Consider the following 20,794-nt stretch of genomic DNA (forward strand, 5'->3'; position numbering starts at 1 on the left):
GTAGGACTATCAACATTAAACCAATCATGGTTAGTAAAGCAGGCGAGACATTTTAGCGTGTGCACTCTTGTTTAACGAATCCACTACAAAGTAATAACACTTGTGTAGGACCTATATAGTGAACACCTATATCAAGTTTGGTTCGATTCTGATTAGTGATTCTCAAAAAGGGAGATGCAAATGTGGTTTTCCATAGGGTTTCAATGCAAATTTTGACCTCCGCTAGTGGCCAGACAGTTTGAATTTCGTATCGGCTCAAAAAGTAACAACACTTGTTAAGGACTTTGGTAAGAACATATTTACTTATAGTTAGATTCAATCAAATCAATTCAGTAGTTATAGAAAACTCTTGAAAATCGACCAAACAGAATGTTCAAAGTCCCCTGGTGGACGTACGTACGGACGGGCGGACGGACAAGGATGACACTATATGCCAGAATACCCATAGTGGTTCCAAAGAAGATTTTTAAACTAAACGGTTAATGGACGGAAGACGGATGCATGATGATGGCATGGCTGAGGCTCATGTGATTCTTCAGATTAGGTGCAACAAAACAAAAACCAACATATAAATATAAAAAAGAAGATGTGGTATGATTGCCAATGAGACAACTAATGACTCAGAAATTAACAGCTATAGGTCACCGTACGGCCTTCAATAATGGGCAAAACCCATACCGCATAGTCAGCTATAAAAGGCCCCGAAATCACAAATGTAAAACAATTCAAACTAGAAAACTAACTGCCTACTTAATGTACAAAAAAAATGAACGAAAAACAAATACTAGTATGTAACACAGCAACAAACGGCAACCACTGAATTACAGGCACATACATACATAATGTGGCGGGGTTAAACATGTTAAACCATAAAAATCAGTTGAAAAAGGCTTAACTCATCAGATGGATACAAATAGAAATACATCCAACAAAAACACAATGTCAACTGGAAAGATTGCATAACTTAGTTTTGCAAATGCTTAAAATATTATGAATATTATATATAATATATGTATGTATGTGCCTGTCCCAAGTCAGGGGCCTGTAATTCGGTTGTCGTTTGTTGCTGTGTTACATATTTGTTTTTCGTTCATTTTTTTGTACATTAAGTAGGCCGTTCGTTTTATAGTTTGAATTGTTTTACATTTGTGATTTCGGGGCCTTTTATAGCTGACTATGCGGTATGGGCTTTGCCCATTATTGAAGGCCGTACGGTGACCTATAGCTGTTAATTTCTGAGTCATTTGGTCTCTTGTGGCGAGTTGTCTCATTGGCAATCATACCACATCTTCTTTTTTATATTTATATGTTGGTTTGTGTTTTGTTGCACCTAATCTGAGGAATCACATGAGCCTCAGCCAATGCCATCATCATGCATCCGTCTTCCGTCCATTATCAGTTTAGTTTAAAAAAATTCTTTGGAACCACTATGGGTATTCTGGCATATAGTGTTACCCTTGTCCGTCCGTCCGTCCGTACGTACGTCCACCAGGGGACTTTGAACATTCTGTTTGGTCGATTTTCAAGAGTTTTCTATAACAACTGAATTGATTTGATTGAATCTAATTATAAGTAAATATGTTCTTACCAAAGTCCTTAACAAGTGTTGTTACTTTTTGAGCCGATACGAAATTCAAACTGTCTGGCCACTAGCGGAGGTCAAAATTTGCATTGAAACCCTATGGAAAACCACATTTGCATCTCCCTTTTTGAGAATCACTAATCAGAATCGAACCAAACTTGATATAGGTGTTCACTATATAGGTCCTACACAAGTGTTATTACTTTGTAGTGGATTCGTTAAACAAGAGTGCACACGCTAAAATGTCTCGCCTGCTTTACTAACCATGATTGGTTTAATGTTGATAGTCCTACAGATAAAGTTTCACTACAAGTATCACATAAACTTAAAATTATCAATGATCTATGAAAATGAGGTCAAGGTCATATAAACCAAGACAGACAAACATGTTCACCTTACAATCATTCCATCCATCAAATAAAGTTGACCTATTGCTTATAGTATCTAAGAAGGAGACTTAAACAGGAAAACTAAACACTAACCAATGAACCATGAAAATGAGTTCAAGGTCAGATGAACCCTGCCAGACAGACATGTACACCTTACCATCATTCCATACGCCAAACATAGTTGACCTATTGCTTATAGTATACAAGAAAAAGACCAAACCATGAAACCTTAACATTGACCAATGAACCATGAAAATGAGGTCAAGGTCAGATGAACCCTACCAGACAGACATGTACACCTTACCATCATTCCATACACCAAACATGGTTGACCTATTGCTTATAGTATACAAGAAAAAGACCAAACCATGAAACCTTAACATTGACCAATGAACAATGAAAATGAGGTCAAGGTCAGATGAACCCTGCCACACAGACATGTACCCGCTACAGTCATTCCATGCACCACATATATATCGAGATAACGGTGTAATTATATCGAGATAACAAAATAAATATATCGATATAACGATTTAAATATCGAGATAACGATATAATTATATCGAGATAACGAAATAATTATATCGAGATAACGAAATAAATAATTATCGAGATAACGATATAAATATATCGATATAACGATTTAATTATATCGAAATAACGATTTAATTATATCGAAATTACGATATATATATTGAGATAACGAAATAATTTTATTTTTTTGTAGGTCCCCTATGGGCTTCCGTAGTATTGAGCAAGAATTTATGTGATAATTAAAAAATATATCAGCTATTACAAATGATTGATTCTGAAAAAAATAAAGGGGATAATTTTGAGTATTGTCATGGACCTCTTGCTTAACTTGTCAATATTTACATTGTATGGGAACGTTGGTATCTGTATGGTGCCTTACATGTAATTGTTTTAATTCCCTTTAAGTTTCAAGGTATAGTAACAATTGTATCATATTATGGTATGCATGATAAGTTTGTTAGTTTTTCCAGTTATGATGTTAAAGGGTTAAATTTTTACAAAATTCTGGATTTTTAAACTTGGCTATTTACCAGAAACTGCCTGTGATGGTCAACATATGATTGTGTGTTACAGATTGAAAAAAAGGAAAAAGTTGGAAAACTATGATTACTAGCTAACATCACATGATCATTTGCTCTATAATGGTATACTTTAATTTTTGTTTATGAAGTTTTTAAAGTAAAATGAGGCAGTAATACTACAGAAATTGAACAAAATATGGGCAAAACCACAGTTTTTTGGAAAATTCAAATTCAGTTTATTTTCTAATTCCAACATGGATTTTTTTCTTGTATCAGTTCCCTTCCTTATTAACTATTAATTATTAAAATATGGTTCTGATTACATTTTTTTTAATTTTTTACCCCATAAAGGTGGTAGAAAGTCTGGATTTTGAGTAAAATCTAGTTTTTGAAAATCTCAATTATGCTTATAAATTTTCGAATTCCAACATGGATTTTTTTCTTGTATCAGTTTTTAAGATCATTAGACCCTTCTTTTTAACCTTTAACTTTGAAATGTGGTTTTGATTACAATTTCCTATTTTGTCTGTCCTTAAAGGTTGTAAAAAGTGTAGATTTGGGGTAAAATACAGTTTTTGAAAAATTCAAATGACGATTTTTTTTCTAATTCCAACATGGATTTTTTTCTTGTATCAGTTTTCAAGATCATAATACCTTCCTTATTAACTATTTATTATTAAAATATGGTTCTGATCACATTTTTTTTTAATTTTTTACCCCATAAAGGTGGTAGAAAGTCTGGATTTTGAGTAAAATCTAGTTTTTGAAAATCTCAATTATGCTTATAAATTTTCGAATTCCAACATGGATTTTTTTCTTGTATCAGTTTTTAAGATCATTAGACCCTTCTTTTTAATCTTTATCTTTGAAATGTGGTTTTGATTACAATTTCCTATTTTGTCTGTCCTTAAAGGTTGTAAAAAGTGTAGATTTTGGGTAAAATCCAGTTTTTGAAAAATTCAAATGACGATTTTTTTTCGAATTCCAACATGGATTTTATTCTTGTATTAGTTTTTAGAATCATTAGACCTTCATTTTTAAAAATGAATTTTAAAAATGTGGTTCTGATTACAATTTCTTATTTTTTAAGCCTTTAAAGGTCGAAAAAAGTGAAGATTTTGGGCAAAATCCAGTTTTTTAAAATTGAAATAAAGATTTTTTTCTAAAACCAACATGGATTTTTTTTCTTGTATCCGTTTTTGAGATCATAAGACCTTCTTTTTTAACTATTAATTATTTAAATTTGGTTCTAATTACAATTTCCTATTATTTTACTACCTAAAAGGTTGTAGGAAGCGTGGATTTTTTGAAAAATCCATGAAATAGGTGGTGCTGAAATTTATCATCATTCTGCAAAACAAGTATTAAATTCTTTGCAATTTGACAAGTATTTATACTAAATATTATGAATTGTAATTGATTTATTGTTTTTTATTTTAATTATATGAGATTTTTTTATTTAAAGGTAAAGGTATTTTTTCTATTGAAAATGTGAAGAATTAGCTCCCTTTTCTGATTGTATGATAACAAAAATTTTTGACATGGATTTCTTAATTAAACATGAAAACATGTTAAAAAGTGTTATATCTTTACTTTTTATGCCATTTTGAAGCATTCTTATTACATCAGCCTGAGCAGCGTACTCCCTTAAGAGTTTTTTTCATCAAAACTTTTTGCGTATTATTCACACAGTATTGCAAAAATACTTTTCACCAATTCAATTTCGTACTTATCAGCCGTGAGGAGTGAACATTCATTTTTTTACATAAATAAGGCCGTTAGTTTTCTCGTTTGAATTGTTTTACACTGTCTTATCGGGGCCTTTTATAGCTGACTATGCGGTATGGGCTATGCTCATTGTTGAAGGCCGTACGGTGACCTATAGTTGTTAATGTTTGTGTCATTTTGGTCTTTTGTGGATAGTTGGCAATCATACCACATCTTCTTTTTTATACCTTTACTTTCATCTTAAACGTACAAAATACTTTTTGCAGGATTAAACTTGACAAATAACACTTATAGTCAAATACTATATAAAAACAACCGCGGATGATGTCAATGTTTAACCTTTTGTTTAGTACGTGGACAGTTTTGACTTTTTAACACTTTACAATTCACGTCCACATAATCTTATCAAAAGAAGTTTTCTTATCTAAATGAAGAAAATCTAGATTTTTAAGCAATATACTGCCGAAATTTACCAAAAATCCTATTAGACGGTAATAACTGTCCTTTCCTAGATTTATATATTTCAGTTTTACAAATGAAACTCTATACTAAGACTAATAACACAAGGGTCATTGTTTTCTCTGACAGTTGATGACGCCTTTACATTAAATCCATCGGATGTTGGATATGTCCTTGATTTGTATTGGATTAGTATTTGTTAATCCACTGTTCCAGATTAGGACAACGATTAGTGCCTTCAAACTAATTTAACCAGGCTACAATCTGATTGTGCCTGTTCCAAATAAAGAGCTGTCAATTCAGTGGTTGTCGTTTGTTGTTGTGTATAAAAAAAAAAGAAGATGGGTATAATTGCTGATGAAACAACTCTCCACAAGAGACAAAATGACACAGAAATTGACACCTATAAACACCGTACGGCCTTCAACAATGAGAAAAACACGTACCGCATAGTCAGCTATAAAAGGCCCTGAAATGACAAATGTAAAACAATTCAAACGAAGGAAAACTAACGGCTTAATTTTTGCACAAATAAATGAACAATAAACAAATATGTAACACGACAACCACTGAATTATAGAATCCTGACTTGGGACAAGCACAACATATAGAATGTGGCGAGGTTAAACATATAAGCAGGAACCCAACACCCCCTTCTTACCTGTGAAAATTATAAAAGGCTTAACTCATCCGATGGATACTAATACAAATACTGCACATAGTGGACAAGGCCGGTTACGTGTATATCCCAACAATAAACAGAAACTAAGTACAGATCTGAGAGTACTCATATTTACTGACAGTTAATTCAAAGCCTCTAATAACTAATGAATTCACCTAAGACAAATTATCAATAAGTACACATCCAACATCCATTGGATTTAGTGTACAGACGTCATAAACAGTCAAAGAAAAAAAATTACCTTGTGGTATGCCAAGAAACGGGTATCGACAGATAGTAGATCCATGAATGTATATAACAATAATATTCAGTTTGCTTTTAATTTACTCAGGTAACAAAATCAATATTGATACCAATAAACACAATATTCAATGATCTAATTACAGTGTTGAATTAATAACCTTTAAAATAAGTTTATTTTATGGATCGATAAGTTTACCAGATTCGTTTCTTAATTTCTGTTACGGTAAACAACATTTCTGTTCAAATGATGATGTAGTTCCGGTTTGAAATAAGTTTTGCACAGGTACAACAAAATCAAATCTTTATATCTTTGTGTAATATATTTGTTTGTTTTCATTATTTTATACAGACTGTCAGTTTTCTCGTTTGAATTGTTTAACATTTGTGATTTCGAAACCTTGTATAGTTTACTCTGCATAATTGACTTTGCTCTTTGGTGAAGACAATACGATGACATTTGGCTGTAAATTTCTGTATTTGTGGTCACTTGTGGAGAGTTGTCTCATTGAAAATTATACCAAATGTTTCTTTTGATATCACAATTTTTGATTTACACTAATAATTGAATCAGACGAAGACCATATTGCACCAACACCTTTGATGATGAGTGACGGTCGGTGATGACACTATTGGAGAAAGTGAATGTACTGGTGTTGACATATACACGTATGAGGACATCTAATGTGAGGATGAGGAACTACAGTAAACCATATAATTTAATAACTTGAAACGGAATTTATTTTAACTTTTGTCAAATATCTTCGATTTAGATATTGGGATCATATTTTGTTTAATTAGAACTATGTCGTACCGACGAGAGACCCATTAGCAAAGTTCCTTTGTTGTAATACTAACTCTTTAAATAAGCCAGAAATGATTGCATATGTTCCGGAAGGGTTATCAGATCCTTCTACATATGTGATACCAGCAAGGGTACAAATTCGGTGATAACTCTCATTTACGTTATTGTAGCTATTACATTTTAACAATTTTTTCCCGTTTGAATGGTTTTACACTAGTAATTTGTGGGGACCTCTATAGCTTTTTGTTTGGTGTGAGTCTAACATTGAGGTTATTGTGTGTTTTAGTAAATTTTAATACTTTCCTCACAAAACTCCTGTAGTCATTAATGAATTTAACGTCAATTCTTTTCGCCTTTCATAAACAACTTTTACCTGTTTTAACACAATATGTCAAAAATATTATACATAACGTAAATGTTTTCTATATATCAGTCTTTAGTGATTATTACCTTAACAACAAATAACAATTGATTGTTTGCAAGTACGTATTTTAGTTGTTTTATCATTATTTTGACACCGAGCTCCTTTCAATTACGATATTTTTTTAAGAATTTTCTATTTACCCTTTTTCCCAAAATATGACAACAAAAAATAAAAAATAACGTAAAACTGCAAGTCAGCCTTGATACATAAAAATGGTGTTAACATGCAACGATTTGCCATACAGCTTTTTGAGTTGTTTTTATATCACATTTTTTTCAACATTGAGCTGCTGTGGTCATTAAAGTCATAAATGTTTTAAATGTCAATAAGTTTATAAAGAGTATGTTTGTCAACACCTCTTGCGTTTTTTTCTCACAGTATTGCAAAAATACTATACACAACGTCATTTTTGTACTATAAGCCTTGAGGGATTGACACCTTTACTTACAACTTAAACGTGCAAAATACTTTTAAAAGATTCAAATTGACAAAGCACAAATTTTCAAGAACTTTATGAAAAATTGAGGTTAATTACAGTGATTAAAAAGAGCAAGAAGATCCTGTTTAGTGTGCCTACCACATTTTGTTCATAAAAATTACAAAGAAGACTAGGCAATAAGGTGTGATTTAAGGCCAAGAATCAAACACTTTTAAACATAAATTCAAGTAATCACATAATGTTTAAAATATATGTAGTAAACACAACACAATTATTAAGTTTACCCTATATATAGCTAGATGTCTGATTTTAGACATTAAAATGTTTGTTTTTCCTGAACAGCAAATGCTGAATCTAAGAAACAAATTAAAATAAAGAAACTTGTTTACATGGATTTATAATTAGTTTTTATTGTAATTAAAATGCAACACACAAAATATATGGTGTGCATTGTGTGGTTGTCAGGAAAGCATAACAATTCCGCAGAAAAACGTCACTGATTGTAAGCACTTCAACTGAACTAATAAAACAAAATTTCTGATTGCTTTGTATATTATTTAAAAAAAAAACTTTGCTTGACTGTAAACTTACAAAAGAGACCACGTACACCTGTGTTTTTGTTAGATGGATTTCTATTTGTTTCCATCTGATTTTTATAGTTCGTTCTTATGTTGTACTTTTACATCACTGTCCATGGTCAGGGGAGTATTGGGATCCCGCTAATATGTTTAACCCTGCCATTTACTGTCTGTATGTGCCTGTCCAAAGTCAAGAGCCTGTTATTCAGTGGTTGTCGTTTGTTGATGTTTTTTTTCTATTTTTGTGTTTCGCTAATTTTTTGTACATAAATTAAGCCGTTAGTTTTCCCATTTGAAACATATTACATTTGTGCTTTCGGTGCCTTTTGTAGCTGACAATGCGGATACGGGTTTTTGTCATTGTGGAAAACCGTACGGTGACCTATAGCTGTTATTTTCTGTGTCATTTGGTCTCTTGTGGGGAGTTGTCTCATTGGCAATCATACCACATCTTACATTTCATACTTTACAGAAATAAATCATTCATCTGATATATCTGATAAAACAACCAATCACAAACACTTACAACTGTTTTGCCATGTTCACTTAACCATGTTCATTAAGATGACTTCGTCCATAAATTTTCATTTGGTACATTTATACCTGTGTCCACTGTACATGGAACATATTTGTGAAGATCTTTTCATGAATAATTCACAACAGTCTACCACGTTATTTTTGCGTCTGCAATCTCATCACAAACACAAAACAAAGTAATACACGACTGTTTAATTGACGGGGAGGATTTTGCTACCTCAAACATGTTTTTTTTTATATTATTTTTTACTATTCGGTATGTGTTTGCTCATTGTTGAAAACAGTAGAGTAAACTATAGTTTCCAGGTTCTACGTCATTTGGTTTATGGTGCAGTGTAATTTTATTGGTAATTAAACCTCTTTTTATTAATTTTATATGTTGAAGAAATAATGCGCACAATGTTGGTACAAATTCTATTTTTCTATAGATTATCATAAAATAAGTACATTAGAATTGAAAATAATAATAAAAGAAATGAACCGAAATTTAAAATAACAAGAATAATACGACTAAAGTATCCTATTTTTGCTCAAAAACGTAATGTCCAACGTTACAATTTTTTTGAGTAAAAGATCGGAGTTCAGTTTCTCTCCATTGGTATTTATTCTCCGATCATCTTAAAACTTCGCAAGAGTATTGTTATTGGTATAGATTTCAAACGGTTTCGGTACTTATACATCTTCGGATTTTAAATGTTTGGCCTTGAGCGTTCCTGATGAAGCTATTTCCAGAAATGCGCATCGGACGCAAGAATTAATTAAACGTGTTGTTTCAATTTTTTTCTTCAGACAAATCAAAATCGATTACAAAATTCTCAACACTAAATTGACCTCATCAACTTTATGCTTGAACGCCTGAAACGTTCTTTGAAATCGTCGAAATCGCCTTATTATCAGGAACGCGATGTTACGCGAAGTTGTACAAACATCTTGCGCAACGTAATAGCAATAATTTTCCTATATAAATTCAAACGAATTCTCACATATTTCTGAAAAAATGTCATGTTTGACTTCATTCGTTAATTTTTCGCTTTGAGTGCTTATTTTCATTATCACAAACAATCCTGTGGTCGTTATCACTTTAATGTGTGCGAACTTGTTCACAATTTTTATCGTTTAAGCTTGTGCTGAACATCAATTGAGTGATCACAGCGAAAAGATTTCATATGTGACGATAACAATATGCAGACAACCTGATACTTCGTAATCAATACAAATGTTAAAAAGGGTCGATGCCACTGCTGGTGGACGTTTCGTCCCCGCGGGTATCATCAGAACAGTAGTCAGCATTTCTAGGATGACATACAAATCTATTATGTGTAAATGTCCTGTTTACAAGAGTATGATTTTTCCAAAATACTATTTTTTTTTCTTATCCCATGCATATATTACCTTAGCCGTATTTGGCATAACTTTTTGGAATTTGAGCACTCAATGCTCTTCAACTTTGTAATTGTTTTGCTTAATAGAAATTGTTGTAAAAGAATCGTTGTAAAAATAAACGGACTTGATGTGACATTCATATAAGTGAGAGGTTTAGCGCTTTAAAACCAGGTTCAATCCATCATTTTCTGCATTTGAAAACGCCTGTACCAAGTCAGCAATATGACAGTTGTTGTCCATTCGATTGATGTTTCTTATCATTTGATTTTGCTATTTGATTAGGGACTTTCTGTTTGAATTTTCCTCGGAGTTCAGTATATTTGTGATTTTACTTTTAAGTACTTTGATCTGAGCGTCACCGATGAGTCTCATGTATACGGGACGCGCGTCTGGCGTATTTAAGGAGGCTCGCGGGTATAAAAAAATTGGCAAAAAAATAAACATTTGTTTTTTCATTACAAATTTTATTTAATACATAATTAACTATTACTTTATACTATGGTACACAAATTACCAAGAAAAATCGATTTGGTTTGGTCACAGATGACCTTTAAAATGTTCATATCATTGAAAAAGCTCCAAATTATCTCCCTTTGGTGCAAAAATGTAATTTTTTGACGTTTAAATTGAAATATCTTTTTTATCTCATCGGTGACCTATAGTTTTTATTATTGTTTTCAAACAATCTGTACATAAACTAAATAATTGTAAAATTTTTGCGATTTCTGTAATTTAGTTCTTTTTTTATTTCGATATTACCAATATTTCTCCTATTAGTTCAACAGAAAAAAAGGACATCATTAAAAATATATGCTTCTTTCGGAGGCAAATTGTGAGCTTAAAGCTTAAATGAACGGTGACCCCATATTTTTATTTCATATTTCCATTAGGTATAAGATAAAGTTTAATCATAGAAAAACATAGGAAAATCCTATATTAGAAAAAAAAGTTGATTTAGACCCGCGAGCCCCCTTAACTATAATTCTGGTACCTTTGATAACTATTTAGATAAAATTAACAATATGAAGTGTTATATATTCAACCACGCAATACAACAGAGACACTCAGTCTACCCGTATATGTCATGGCAGGTGCTAATAACCCTAACATTGAGTGTGCTAATGAATTATGATCTTCCGATTTCATATTAGGAACCTGTATAAAAATTGACGATTATTAGTAGGTTTTATTTACGAAAATTTGTGGATAATCATATTGACATTAAAGGTAGTAATGACCAAAGGAGCTTAGTGTTAACAAATGTCTATCTACCAATAAAAAAAGTTTTTTATACAACGTATGTTTAAAACAAGAGTTTTTACCAAAACAATCTTGGTCTTTTGTGGATAATTGTCTCATTGGCAATCATACCATATCTTCTTTTTATATCATATTGTTTTATAGATATAAAAGAGGAAATATAAATTGCAACTTTTTTAGGATGTTTGCTACTCGGAACAAAAAAGCAATAACATTTAAAATGGAAATGGGGAATGTGTCAAAGAGACAACAACCCGACCACAGAAAAACAACAGCAGAAGGTCACTATCAGGTCTTCAATGTAGCGGAGGCGTCCTTCAGCTGGCCCCTAAACAAATATATACTAGTTCAGTAATAATGAACGCCATACTAATTTCTAAATTGTACACAAGAATCTAAAATTAAAATAATAGCAAGCTCTTTAAATACTATTATCAGTTGATAATATGTAAATCAATGAACTATAAAGCAGAAACGTGCCACTCTTTAAGATATAAGTCATTGAAAGTTTAGCAGGAAATAATCATCTCTAAACTTTTCATAAATTTATCAATAGATAACTTTTCCTTCTCACAAATATGAGAAAATAACGAGGATTTTATTAACTAGAGTATCACCAGCCCAGTAGTCAACATTTCGGTGTTGACATGAATATCAATAATTTGGTCACTTTTATAAATTTCCTGTTAACAAAACTTTGAATTTTTCGAAAAATTAAGAATTTTCTTATCCCTTAGCCGTATTTGGCACAACGTCTTGGAATTTTGGATCCTCAATGCTCTTCAACTTTGTAATTGTTTGGCTTTATACATATTTTGATAGAGCGTCACTGTTTAGTCTTATGTAGACGAAACGCGCGTCTGGCGTACTGAATTATAATCCTGGTACCTTTGATAACTAATTATTGAATTTTCAAATATGGCTTTTTAAGTTATGTGTTAATTACAAAAATTAAAGGAAAAGTAAGGTTGAGCGGGGAAAATTAACTATGAAACGTCATGGATAAAAGCAGAGCAGATACCAAATATCGGCAAAAATCAGTGGGATAAACCAATGTTTTTACTGCGATCTTGCTTCGCTCCAAGCAATAATGTTTTATCGTGTTCCATATAAAATTGTTCTATTCCACCTATTTCTCGTTATTAAGTAGATTTCATGGAAACAACACGGTCAGAGAAAGAGGGGCCTCTGATACTAATCCTGATCCAGTAAAAATGTCTGACCGATTAATCCAACCTGATTTACAACACATTGCTGGTCGATCAAATCAATTCGTAAATCGTTCATCAACTGATCATAACCAAGGATGAACCCAACGGCGTCTAAAATATCTTCGTAATATCGCTATATTACGAAATCCATATTCTCACAAAATTAAACATTCGTCTTCGATTTCCCTACATCACTTTTTGAAAGTATAAAAACTACATTACATCAAGAACTTGATTCTCACTTTCAATACTGATGAGAGTTCTTTAGACTTTTAGTTCAACTTGGCACTCATGTATGGTATATATCATTAAGGTATAATGACACTAATTCGTGCCCGGCCGAAAGCAAATACCAGAAAGATTTACATCTTTAACACAAAATAGTTCCTACGCATGAGTGTAACTTTTAAAATATGTAGAATATTTTGGTATTTTTGGTATCAACTGAAAGCTGAAGGACTGGTGATCAATGTAGAACACTTTTGAATATTGAAATAAAAATGCACCAATTTTTAACAAAAGAGGTGTTCCTGCTTGAAACGGAGGAATTTAACATAGAAAGCAATGGATCTATGGATTAGTTTTGTACTTCCTTAAGGTCCTGCATACTTTGTTCATTTTAAAGTATCACATGTAAAATATTATAAAAGTACTTACTATTTTTCGACAATTCATTTCAACTCATAAGCATACTTTTCATGTCATTTTAAATTAAAAGTTCTCAATGATTATTTTATCTTTTTGCAATGGTTTCCCTTAGATCATTAGAGTACTTTTTACTTTTCTTACTTTTGGATACTAATCTAATGCTATGAGTCGAGTACTTTATATGTTTCGTTCTTTTAGTGGTCATCTTCATGATATCATAAGAAACCCTTATATTTCCGAACTGTCGGGTTTCAAATTCTTACCGTGATATAAATAATATAATTAACACAGTGTGGTAAAGGAAAATACCAAACGCAAAGTGACCGTTAAGAATATATACGGGGTTCGGAAAATTTAAAGGAAACGGGTGATAGCAAAGCTCGAAACCCATATGGAATGTCATCACCCAGTTTATTTGAATAATAAAAGATTTGATGTATACGGCATAGACTAACACATATAAAGGTTATTAAAAAAAGGCACGGTCTTCATAATCGAATCGTAGTCGGTATTTAAAATGTTACTCTTCTACACGTGTCCAATATTCTTGCCGTTTTTGAAATATCTGTTATATTTCTTAAACGTTAATACTTTACCATTGTGTCATTGTCGCGAGCACAATAAGTGTTTAGCTTAAGTACAGATTTTAAAGCTGAATACTGTTTTAACCTCAAAGAAATACAGGTAAGTTTTCTTTCGATTTTTCCCAGGGATGACAACATTTTTGAATGCTACTGTTATGTTTTAATTACAGTATCATAACATAGTTGCTTGTTTGGTTTTGTTCATTATTGGCCGAAATGAAGTAATATGTCAAGGTGATATTTCCATATCCAAAACAGACATATTTAAAGACATTTTGAAGCATTTGGTATCGAATATAACCACTGCTGTTGTTTTTCTATGGTCGGGTTGTTGTCTCTTTGACACATTCCCCATTTCCATTCTCATTTGTATTGACTCCTTTATAAACATGTATGTAGCATATGGAATCAATTTCGAAATAGTCTATTTGATCATGCTCCTGAACTGTGTTGATTGTTATACACCATTTACCTTTTAATATATTGCTTTCTGCGTTCCCGAAGAAGGTAAATAAAGCTCTTTGAACGCAAGCATTTTGCAAAGTGCTTTCTTTATTTTGTATGACTATTTCTTTACATAAGTCGACTGTTGGCAATGGAATGGATCGGAGCACTTGAGACGGCTTGGATTCCGTTGGGGTTCGTGTTGCTCAGTCTAAGTTTTGTATGTTGTGTTTCGTGAACCTGTCTGTATTTTGTCTTTCTTTTTGTCATGGCGTTCTTTTTTACATACAAATTGCAGATTGTTTTAAGCGCCCAAATGTACACATATTTGTATGCCCCACCTACGAAAGTAGAGGGGCATTATGTTTTCTGGTCTGTGCGTCCCTCCGTCTGTACGTTCGTCTGTCCGTTCGTTCGTTCGTTCATCTGGCCGTCCGTTCGTCCCACTTTAGGTTAAAGTTTTTGGTCAAGGTAGCTTTTGATGAAGCTGAAGTCCAATCAACTTGAAACTTTGTACACATGTTCCTTATGATATGATCTTTCTTATATTAAAATATATTAGACTTTTGACCCCAATGTCATGGTCCACTGAACATTGAAATTTAAAGGGTCAGTTTCAGGTTAAAGTTTTTGGTCAAGGTAGTTTTTGATGAAGTTAAAGTCTAATCAACTTGAAACCTAGTGCACATGTTCCCTATAGGTTGATCTTTTTTTTAAGGCCAACTTAGATTTTTTTCCCCAATTTCACGGTCCATTGAACATGGAAAATGATTATGCGAGTGGGGCATCCGTGTACTTTGGACACATTATTGTTCTGAAAAAAAGTGAAAAATTATAACTGTTGGTTTGATAAAAAAAATGATTATTGGCCAACAAGAATCAACAACACTTTAACAATGCTATACTGTTGAAACACCTGATGATACTTGAATGTTATGATCAGTCGACAAAAGATATTATACATGTGCCAAGGGTGAAGGTCGTTATTTTGATGATCTCAAATTGAGCAATTCGGTAGTGTCATGTTGTATCGGTTAAACGGATATCTGATGTTCAGTGGTTGTCGTCTGTTAATGTGGTTCATAACTGTTTCTTGTTTTTCATTTCTATTTAAATTAAACCATTTGTTTTGAATGGTTTTACACTATTAATATTTGGGCCCTTTATAGCTAGCTGTTCGGTGTGAACCAAAGCTCCGTGTTGAATACCATACCTTGACCTTGTTTACTTTCATAAATTGTTACTTGGATGGAGAGTTGTCTCATTGCCACTCAAACCACATCTTCCTATTTCTATTAAAGACAACAAGATCATAATACGATATTTGGCATTAAAACTAACGTCTGGTTTTTATACAGTATAGCAGACATTCGTTATACTGATCAGAAATCTCACTGTTAATTAAAATATCAGTAATTATAGAAATTATGAGTACTTTATATATAGTACCTGAGATCACCCCTTGTTTTTGGTGGGGTTCGTGTTGTTTATTCTTTAATGTTCTATGTTTTGTCTTCTGTACTTTTATTTGTCTGTTTTCATTTTTTAATTTTAGCGATTATTTTCGATTTATGAGTTTGAATGTTCCATGGGTTTCTTTTATCTCTCTTTTACTACTAGGTCCATCTTGTATCTTCGACACTCTTTTATAGAAATCACATCATCATTTGTAATCAAAATTTAAAAATTGAAAATAATTTAAACATTAGTAATCTATTGATCATAGATATATCTGAAATTTTAGATAAACAAAGATTTCACGACATAATTCCTACATTTATCATATGGTATCGATTATGAGTTTATTTTAAAATTTCTTTTACTGGTTCTTGTGTTATAAAAGAATATGCATTTATGAGTGTAATAACATTGAGGTAAAAATACATTTATTAACAATGCAATGACGTAATGTCAATGACATAAACCAAATGCAAAACCACCAAACATCACTTAAAATGTTCCGTACATAATAAAATCATATATCTACTGTACTTCATTCAATGAGAGCAGTCATCATTTAGTCTAGTCTGTAACCTGTCGAGGTTCTTTCATGTCCAGCTATATTCGTACATAAAAGCATATCGTGGAGATATAGATCATAAAACATTACCAGCTGCATTTATGATTTTCATTTACCAAAAAAACTGGCCAGTACATCTGTATTGCATGTGGCTAATTAAAACTTGGCAGAGTATTTCTAATGATATATGTTTTCTCAATAGTGGGCGATAAAGAGATTCTTAATTATGTAATGTTTGACCGCTTTGTTTAAGCTCAAATTTCAAAAACATTATGCACATCGTGTTGCGTGTTTTAGTAGGGGTACAATAAAGTTTTGCTCATCAAAAACTTCATTATATTGGCCATTTAATACACAGCCTATTGTTCTGTTCTATCTTACTTCACATATAATTATTTGTTTATATTTTGTTTGTTTAATGGCTGTTTTAATGATGTTACCTCTTTCAAATAGTCATAAAATGTGCTACCTTGTTCAAGTGTATACAAGGCTGGTTTACTTCGTTCAAGTCGTTTTTTACAAATAACAGGTTTAATCATTTCAAACTGAAACACTCCACATTATTTTCGGAGACAACAAGAGAAAATGAAAGAATCATCGGTTTCAGACATATTTAAAAATTCGTCGAGATCAAGAAGTTTTTCTTTTTTTTTTCAATCTGAAATTAGTACAAACGCTGTAGTTGATATGGTGTATTTGATTATTAAACTTCGCCAGGAATCTTCACAGATAAGCCTTATAATACCAAAGGACAAACTTCTATTCATGGTATTTTAAAAACGTAAATGTATGACTTGGATGGAAGGTTTTCACATTGACACGCATCACACATCTTCTTCCATCAATGTGTAGGGTACTATAGATAAAGCCTTTAAACATCAACTTTAACTACCGGTTAAACCATTAATCGGTCGAACGATTAACCGAGTAACCAGTTAGGCAAAAGTGAACGATTTGACAACACTAAAAGTTGTATATAATAATAGAAAAAAACTGTTACATTGCTACATGTATAATAACAATAATGAAGATACATGTATAGTAATAATATGCCGTTTTGAAAACCGAATAACATGAATAAAAAAAAAATGGCTGTGTAAATTTACTCAGATACATTATAATATATGTTCTAACACAAATGATAAACTCTGCGAATTACTTGACATATAAACTTAAGAACTAATCAATAGCATGCTCTTATATTTTAATTTAATCGCGTTTACTAAATGTTATATTAATTTTTAAATATTCGAAGAGTTTTATGATACCAAACTCAAATACCAGTGATTGTAAAACAAAATCAACGACGTCCGATGATATGTCAACTCATGTTGGTTGACAAACTAAAACGAACGCAATGCGTGACGTATAATTGCTTGTTAAATGTCATGTGACTTCCATTAAAAGTTACGTATCAAAGATAATGTAACATTTATCCAAAGCAGATATGCAACAACTGCCGTAATCAAACACACATGGCGTTACTTATAGCTATAACCTGCCAGCAGGTGCCCTGTATCACTTTTATGTAACACATGCCAATGCATAAAAATAAAACATCAATTAGTTACTAGTATTCAAACTAAACGATATACCATACCAACTGGAATAAATAAACAACTTATTAATTGAATTTTTATTATGTCATGAAATATCTAGACAATAGTAATGTTAATAATAGTAGTACAAATTCAAATAACAGTTCGAATTAGAAAAAAAATATATATAGCAAAATACCTATACGAAGTCAGGAATATGACGGTTGATTTCCTTCTTTGATGTTTGGAGCTTTTGATTTTGCGAATTGATAATGGACTTTCCTTTTTGAATTTTCCTCGGAGTTGTTGTGGTTTTACTTTTTTCAAGCGACACAGAATAAAATTACAAGTAAAATATACATCCGAGACCTACATAGAGGGTAACATAATAAAACTCGAAAGGTAACAAACTGGTTTTTTTTCCGACTTTCTGCAAAAATACAAAAATGAAGGATGTCATCTGTGTGATGTTTTAGCAGCGAATAGGCATTGAAAGCGTTAAGCAGTTCGATAAATTCTGGCTTATTTTAATTCCAACCTGTTGGCCTGCGTCTTTCCTTTTAAAGGTTTCGGTCGAAGAAGAGGGTATTAAATATGTGTTTACAAGAGTCATTCATGTTTATGAAGAATAATTGACTATAGTTCCATCTGGCATCTTCTCTCTTTTTTCGCTTTTTGCTAAAATTATGTTTGATATCAAATTGTGAGCCACTTTGATAAAACGTAACGATTAATATCCAATGGCTGATAATATATATTCAAATTTCCATGAACAGCATCATTTCTGTATAATACTATAATACATATAGTAGTAACAACATGAAAGAGGAACGAAAGATACAAGAGGGACAGACAATAGTTATCAAAGGTACCAGGATTATAATTTAGTTATAACCCAAACAAATACATAGTTGAAGAGCATTAAGTATCCAAAATTTCGAAAAGTTGTGCCAAATACGGCTAAGGTAATCCATGCCTTGGATAAAAAATCCTTAGTTTTTCGAAAAAAATTTGTAAACAGGAAATTAAAAAAAAAATTGACCACATAATTGATATTCAAGTCAACACCGAAACGTCCACCAGCAGATGCATCGACCCAGTGGTGTAAATAGTTATCAAAGGTACCAGGATTATAATTTAGTACGTCAGGCGCGCGTTTCGTCTACATACGACTCATCAGTAACGCTCATATCAAAATAGTTATAACCCAAACAAATAAAAAGTTTGCAAACTCATAAATCGACAATAAACTGACAACGCCATGGCTAAAAATTAAAAGGACAAACAGACAAACAATAGTACACATAACACAACATAGTGAAACTAAAGAATACATAACCCGAACCCCACCAAAAACTAGGTGATCTCAGGTGCTCCGGAAGGGTAAGCAGATTATGCTCCACATGTGGCACCCGTCGTGTTGCTTATGATATATCAAATCGGGTTAATATTATAATTCGGTAGGTCACATAAAGGACGCCACATTGTTGTAATATAAAAAAGAAGATATGGTATGATTGCCAATGAGACAACAATCCACAAAAGACCAAAATGACACAGACATTAACAACTATAGATCTCCATACGGCCTTCAACAATGAGCAAAGCCCATACCGCATAACTCTGTTCATTGTATTTTTCATTTATTTATTGCTACTGTTACACATTGTACATACCATATATAAATGGGAGATGTGGTATGATTGCGAATGAGACAACTCTACACAAGAGACCAAAATGACACAGAAATTAACAACTGTAGGTCACCGTACGGCCTTCAGCAAAGTCCATACCGCATAGTCAGCTATAAAAGTCCCCGATATGACAATGCAAAACAGTTCATACGAGTAAAACCTACGGCCTTATTACTATAAAATAAAATAAATGAACAACAAATATGTAACACATAATTAAACGATAACCACTGAATAACAGACTCCTGATTCGGGACAGGCACTTACATACTAATGTGTCGGGGTTTAACATGTTAATGGGATCCAAACCCTCCCCAAACCTGGGACAGTGGTAAAACCATACAACTTAAGAACAAACTATAAAAATCAGTTGAAAGAAGCTTAACTCATCAGATGGACAAACATATAAGTGGACGTGGCCGGTTACTTGTACATCCCAACAACAAAAATATACTATGAACAGATCTAAGAGTACTCGCAGTTACCTGACAGCTTGTTCAAAGCCACTAACAACTAATAAAAAAAATCACGCATCTATGACTAAATTATTAATCCGTACACATCCAACATCTAATGGATATTGTGTAAATACGTCATAAACAGTCATTGGAAAACATGACCTTGTGGGATGCCAAGATACAGGTATCGACATATTGTAGATCCATGAATTTGTTAATGTAACATATTTGTAATATGTGGTTTGCTTTTATGGTACTGATAACAAAATCAATATTTATACCAATATAAACAATATTCAATGATCTTATTACAGTGTTGAATTTGTTACATTTTTATTCAGATATAAAACTACTTATGTATGTGAGACAAATCCCCACCCATGTCACAATTCAAAAGTAAACCATGATAGGTCAGAATACGGTCTTTATCACGAATCATTGTCTCAAACCGAACAGGAAGCTATAAAGGGCACCCAAATGATTACTGTTAAACCATTTAAACGGAGATATTAAAGGTCTCATATATACAAAAAAAACGCCTTCAACGTGAAACTATAAAAAAAAACCGCCTTTAACGTGAAACTATCTAACACCAGTGTCCTGACTTAGAACAAAAGCAAACAAATGCAGTGATTT

This window comes from Mytilus trossulus, chromosome 13 (genome assembly GCF_036588685.1).
Source record: "Mytilus trossulus isolate FHL-02 chromosome 13, PNRI_Mtr1.1.1.hap1, whole genome shotgun sequence".
Lineage (NCBI taxonomy): Eukaryota > Metazoa > Mollusca > Bivalvia > Mytilida > Mytilidae > Mytilus > Mytilus trossulus.